Below are 6,241 nucleotides of genomic sequence, written 5' to 3'. Positions count from 1 at the left end.
GTGACAAGAAGACTGGGACTTCTGTTATGGAAACAGCGACCCCGCTTGAAAAAAAAAAGAAAAAAAAGTATGTGTGTTTGACAAAAACCATACGTTCTGATAAAAGCAATGAAAGGACCAAGACAGGTAGAGAACGAGAAAAGAGGAATCGTCGGTAAGGACGGGCCACACTCCCTCAGTAACAGCAGAATCCCTTCCTTTTCTTCTTTTCCTTTCTCCTTTCCAAAGGCCCTGACACCCTTTCCATTTAAATAGCAGCTCTGCAGGCCTCGGCATGCCTGGATGTTCGCATCCACATTTCCCTTCTTGCCTGGAAGGAGACACATCCCAGTGCCAGCCAGACCCCGGCCCTTCCCTCACTGCACTCCTTGCAGGTTCACCTGTCCATTTATTTATCCTCCCAGCTACACCATCAGCTCCATGAAGTTCTGTCTGATTTTCGCTGAACCCGGCTCCTAGCACAGGGCCACGTACCATGCAGAGACTCGTAGATATTGACTGGGTACTGCCCTTCTACCCCAGAGCAGGGCAGACAGAGGCAGCGCTCAGCCTCAGCTCCAAGCATAAGTTACCCCTCTCCAAAGCTGAGAGGGGACCCAGGAGGGAGGACAGGAGTGTCTTGTGATCCCATCACCCGCATACCAGTCCCCCTTTTCAGTCTTGGTGCTGAAAGCAGAGCTTGGCTCAGTAAACAATCTGCACCATCCTCATTATATTGGAGGGAAGTGGAGGGGGCACATCCCTCTGCACCCCTGTCCAAGCCCGTGCTTTTGCTCACACTGTTCCTTCTGCCCCAGATGCCCCTTAGCCATACAGCCAGGAGTGCCCACCGCCTTCCAAGCCTGGTCCACACCCACGCACACTGCCCCAGAGTCACACCCTGCCCCAGCCCTCCTCCATCACCAGTGTCCCCAGCAAGGTTTCTCTCATTGTGTCCTGGAGACCATGGCAGACCAGGGCTGGGGGTGGAAGGAAGGAAGGAAGAAAGGAACAAAAGAAAAGAAACATGACATTTCTGGACCTCAGGACTTACTGACACAGAATCTCCAGAAAGTAGAAACTGGATGTGTGGATTTTGAAGAAGTGGGCCAGTTTGTTCTTTGGCCCTCTAGGTTGGAAAACCTCTCATTTAAAAAAAAAAAAAAAAATCGGTTCCCTCTCTGTCCACCAGTAGTTGCCAAAGGCAGTGAGATTGCTAAGGCCTCTGCCAGTTCTACAAAATATCTAAAAAACCTGTTTAGATTTCAGATTAATTCTAAACTGATTTAAATTTAGATTTAGAAAATCATAGATCCTGGGCATTTGCAGGCTTTTAAACCTATATTGGCTTGTAATCCCAGTGGCTTGGGAGGCTGAGACAGGAGGATCAGGAGTTCAGAGCCAGCCTCAGCAAAGGAGAGGTGCTAGGCAACTCAGTGAGACCCTGTCTCTAAATAAAATAAAAAATAGGGCTGGGGATGTGGCTCAGTGGTTAAATGCCCCTGAGTTCAATTCCCGGTACCAAGAAAAAAAAAGAAGAAAAACTTATGTTGGATCTCCACGTGCCAGGGTCTCAATGGACACCACACAGCTCCTGTTTAGCAGTTCTGAGAGCAGGCTTCATGGACAGTCCCACTGCCATCAGGTTATAATTCTACCATTGCCAAGCTGTGTGTCCTTGGGCAAGATCTGTACCTCTCTGGGTGAATCTCCTCTTTTGTACAATGAGGCTGGTCACAACATTTACTTCCTAGGATTGCTTTGAGGGGAAAATGAGCCATCCCTGTAACCACCAGGCTCAGCAAGAATGGCGTCACTTAACCATCACAGTAAGGTGGGCAGTTTTAGGAAAGGATGCAACTGAAGCTCAGGACAGCACGTAACTTGCCTTCAGCCCCACAGCTTGCAAGTCTGATATGACCCATCTGACCCTAAAACAGCCCCCAAGCTGTTAACCACCTTTGAGTGATGCCCACATGCTGCAGGGACTGGGCAGAGGGCTAAAGTAGATGATGGCACAGATGACCCCCCTCCCTGGATTACCCTCTTCAAGCGATTTTTATAGGAGTAGAGTGGGGAGCAGTACACATGACAGGCTGCACCCCCCAGGCATCTGTGTGAACACCAGATCTCCACCCGCGCTCTCTGGGCCCCTGGCGCACCTCTCCCCGCAGGGCTGCCTCCCTTCCCTCTTCCTCCCTCCCGCCCTCTTTTCTGCCTCTCCCTCTCTCCTTTCTGCTGGGGATTGAACCCAACACCTCAGGCGTGCCTGGCAAGCCCTCCTCCGCTAGGCCACATCCCCAGGGCTCCAGGTCGGTTCATAACCAGGTTCATAAGCCCAAGCTCTGGAGGCCACCCAGTGCTGTGGGCTCAGTGCCAGTGGGCCAGGTTCCAGGGCACGGGAGACCTGCTCCTGCCATCAGAGGGAGGCTTTGGTGTCCTGCTGATCCCAGTCCACTCAAAAGCCCATGTTGGGAGTGAAGACAATCTGGGAGACGGGACGCATCTTACGCACAAGCCACACGAGCTGGACACGCATTTGAAGTTCATTCTGCCCGTTTCTCATCTTTCAAGTGGGATGAAAGTGAATTCTAAGGTGCAAGGTGGAGGGTTTGGAGAGCGCAAGCTGGGCGGGCCCCTGCAGGCACTGGAGGAGTGGGATTCTCTTTCTCCTGCCTTTTCTTGCATGTGCCTCTCATAGCTATTCTTGGGGCCACCCACAAGGTCACTCTGCAGTACAACGGGAGCCATGAGCCGGATATCGGAGAGACTGTGAGAAGGGCGGTGGCAGGATAGCAGAGGGCAGGTGAGGAGCCCGAAGTCCCCGCCTTACCCCAAGCTGCTGGGCCCTCGCGGTCAGAACATGTAGCAACACCCAGGCTGTGGAAGCCCTGCAGTGCCAGTGGCCGCTGCAGCCTGTGTTTCCTGGGTTTGTTGTTTTGTTGTTGTACTTGAGGTTGTTGAGGTCACCTTGTGCAAGGATAGAATGGCGTTTCCCCGTCCCCATCCACTTGACTCATCTGGTCAATAAATGGGGAACAGAGGGAATAGGAAACCTCCCCCCGGCGGAAACCTTCGAGACCACTGCCTTTCACCCTGCGTGTCAATCAGCGGTCATCAGATGGTGGGTAGGCTCAGGCAGGTCTGGGAGTGAGGACAACTTGAAACACAGCCAAGTCAGTAAGCCATGTCTTGTAAGGAGACCTCTGGGGCTTTTTGTTAATGCAGTATAACCAGCCCATCCTGACTGACTCTCCAGTGGCAGCTACAAGCCAGGGGACCCCCTTCCGGATGATTTATTAGGCAAATGCTGGCCTGTCCACTGTAGAGATGCAGCTTAGTGACCAGGTGGTTCTCCTCATGAAATCTGACCCCAGGTCTCACTGACCTGGGGACTGGAGGCAGGCTGGCTCTTGCTACTGGAGTCACCTGCCTATTAGGACACGGCCCCTGCGCCCTTGTTGTCCCCTTCCCACATGACACCTGAGGACTGAAAGTGAGTCAGGAAGACGGAAGAGCATGGGGAGAGCAGCCCTCAAGGCAGAGGCCCGCAGTAGGAAGTAGGAGGCAGGGAGGCTCTGAGCTGCTGGCAGGACTGCACGAGGAGGCAAGAGGCTGGAGGCTGCACAGGAAGGCAGCTGCAGGGTGCTGGCCGCAGGTCCAGGCCTATGGACAGCAACATGCAGGGGAGATGGGTCGAGGCTCACGGTGCCACAGGACCCCAGGGGGAAGCTGCTACGGCAGGCCAGGTGGAAAGGGCCCAGCCTGACCGGGGCAGCAGGGCTCTGAGGGTGGAACCAGCTGGAGTGGGGCAAGGGGGCCCTGCCATGGTCCCCAGTTCCTGGCTCAGGGGACTTGGGTGGGCCTGACCCCCATCAGAGCCAGAGACGGGGGTTCCTGGGGGTAAGCGGGGCCTTAGAGGAGTGGCCATCACACCCAGCAAAGCTTCTCTGCTCAGGAGGGGCCCAGTGCTAGGACCCCCTGGGAGCTCCGGGGGGGCGAGCAGCCTGGCAGGGCTGGCCACACGGCCAGGCAGGGCAGGGCAGCCTGGGGTGTCAGCGTGTGAGCCTGCGGGGACAGTGGCTGTAAAGGGACCTGGCCGTGGGAGGGGAAAGGAGGCCTGCAGATAGACAGGGACAGGGAGCACATTTAAAAATCACATTTAATAGGAATCATTTTGTGACGCTGAAGGAAATACATGTTCACCGTGGAAATGTGGAAAACGCATAATAGCCAACGAGTCAAATGCCCTCCTGAGTAACAGCACGACGGGGCGGAGACACGGTGTCTGCCCGCCGTCCTCACGAAGCACACGTCCACGCCCACACGCATCTCTTTTTGAGCAAAATTGGGCTCATACTCTGCACCCAGTTTTGCCATCTCTTTACCAAATCAAGACTCGCTCCCTGACATTAAGTGTGCTACTGTGATTGTTCCCCAGGGTGGACCTGAGAGGGTGGGAAGAACGAGGGACCTGCCCCTGAGCTGCTGAGGAACTTCCGGGCAGGACAGGCAGCACGAAAGGCACAGGGAGGGGAAGCCTCGCCGTCTCTCAAGTTTGACTGACCTCGTCGCTTCCTCGGCCTAATACACTTTTTTAAAATGATACAATATGTGCTCATTGTAAGGAAGTTGGAAAAAACTTTTTGCCAAGTAGAAAAGACAGAATTTCAAGTACGTAAAACATTCAGCAAACTACAGCTAACACCCACCAGCCACCACCTAGACGGCACCAATCTTAATATTTAGCCGTATTTTCTTGAAATTTAAGTAAAATAATTGATATAACTGAAAGGAAATTGGGAACTTTTCAAAAGCAGAAAGGAAACAAGTCCCACGTGATCCCCTCAGCCTTGACACAGCTCCTCATAAGGATCACAGACCCAGTGTAGACACCCATCGTGTGCAAGTGTGTTGGCCACTGTCGGGCACTGCTGGGGCTTGGCTGTGTCTGCTGAGGACCTGGCCAGTCCTTCTGTAGGGAGACATGGAAGGCAGGCGCCCCTGCGGGGCCTCGGGGGACAGTTGCCCAGCCCAGGCGGCACTGACTGCTTCCTGCATGTGTCTGTGGGATTCTGTGGCTCTCTTCCTTCCAAGATCGCACAAGATGGCCCAGCCCAGCCCGTGTCTAAACTCTGGCCACCTTAGGAACCTTGGCCACTCTGGGCACTGTCCAGCCACCAGCAGATGTGAGCCATCCTGCCATGGCTCCTGCGCCGGACTTCCTGGGACCATCCCCCAATCAATGGAGCCACTTGACACTTAAGGTAGGTCTCCTCAGGGGCTGGATGGCCCCTGTACCTAAGTAGCTTGCTGGCTTCCATTACACCAAAGCCACTGCCTCTGATCCCATGAACTACCACTGAGCAGAGGCCAGGATGCTGAGGTCACAGGCACAGGTCACTAATCAGCAGCTCGGGGCGACTGTCCAAAGGAGAGAAGTCCTGGCACCTGGGGAAGGTTCCTAGATGCCCCCTCAGGAGTCTCAGAAACTCCTTTCCCAGGAAAGTAAGGAAGGCAGAGCGACCCCCACCCGCCCACGCCATGATGTCAGGCCGGAGGCCAGGCTGGCGGTGAGGATCGAGCACCAGGCGCTGCAGGCGGCCCCTCCTGGCCTGTCCACGAGGTGGGCGGCTGGGTCGCCTACAGGTCAGCAGAGCTGCATCCTGCAGGGTGTGAGGGCACAGGCTGGCCACTCGCTGGTCTTTGGAATCTGAAAAGAGTGAGGAGGGCTGACTTGGCCATCCTTCCCGGGCTCCAGCAGGATGCTCGACGCTGCCCACACACCTGCACACTGCGGTAGCCCGGCCCAGAGAAAACTTCCTCCTGCCTCAGTGCAGGGCTGCGGTCACCAGCCGGCTCCTCCAAGTCCATGGTCCCTGAGCTACCTGGACACCTCCCGCTGACACCCGCCACCCTCCCTCCCCAGTCCCAGATGGGCCACTGGTTCCTACACACCTGCTCACCTGCCAGGGTGCTCTACCGCCACCACCTAGCACCACAGAGCAGGGCCCTGCCCAAAATGACACTCCCTTGTCCCCAGGAGCAGTGGGAATCCTGCCACTCACACCGACTGTTGTGCCCGGGCCTCCCCAGGCCTCCCCTGGCCGTGGCCACAGCCCTCTCTTTGGGAAGTCTGCTGCCAGCCCGGCCCATGGGCTATCCTCACAGCCCAGGGTCACCTTCCAAGAACTGAGGGTCCTGCTTCTCAGTTCTGCCATGTCTGCTGCTGACAACCATGATGGCTGCAGAGTGTCCCCTG

This window comes from Marmota monax, unplaced genomic scaffold (assembly GCF_021218885.2).
Source record: "Marmota monax isolate L192 unplaced genomic scaffold, Marmota_monax_Labrador192_F-V1.1 WCK01_AAM20220418_F8-fsc00051, whole genome shotgun sequence".
In the NCBI taxonomy this organism is placed as follows: Eukaryota; Metazoa; Chordata; class Mammalia; order Rodentia; family Sciuridae; genus Marmota; species Marmota monax.
The sequence above is the reverse complement of the archived record's forward strand: the minus strand, read 5'-3'. Positions refer to the sequence as shown.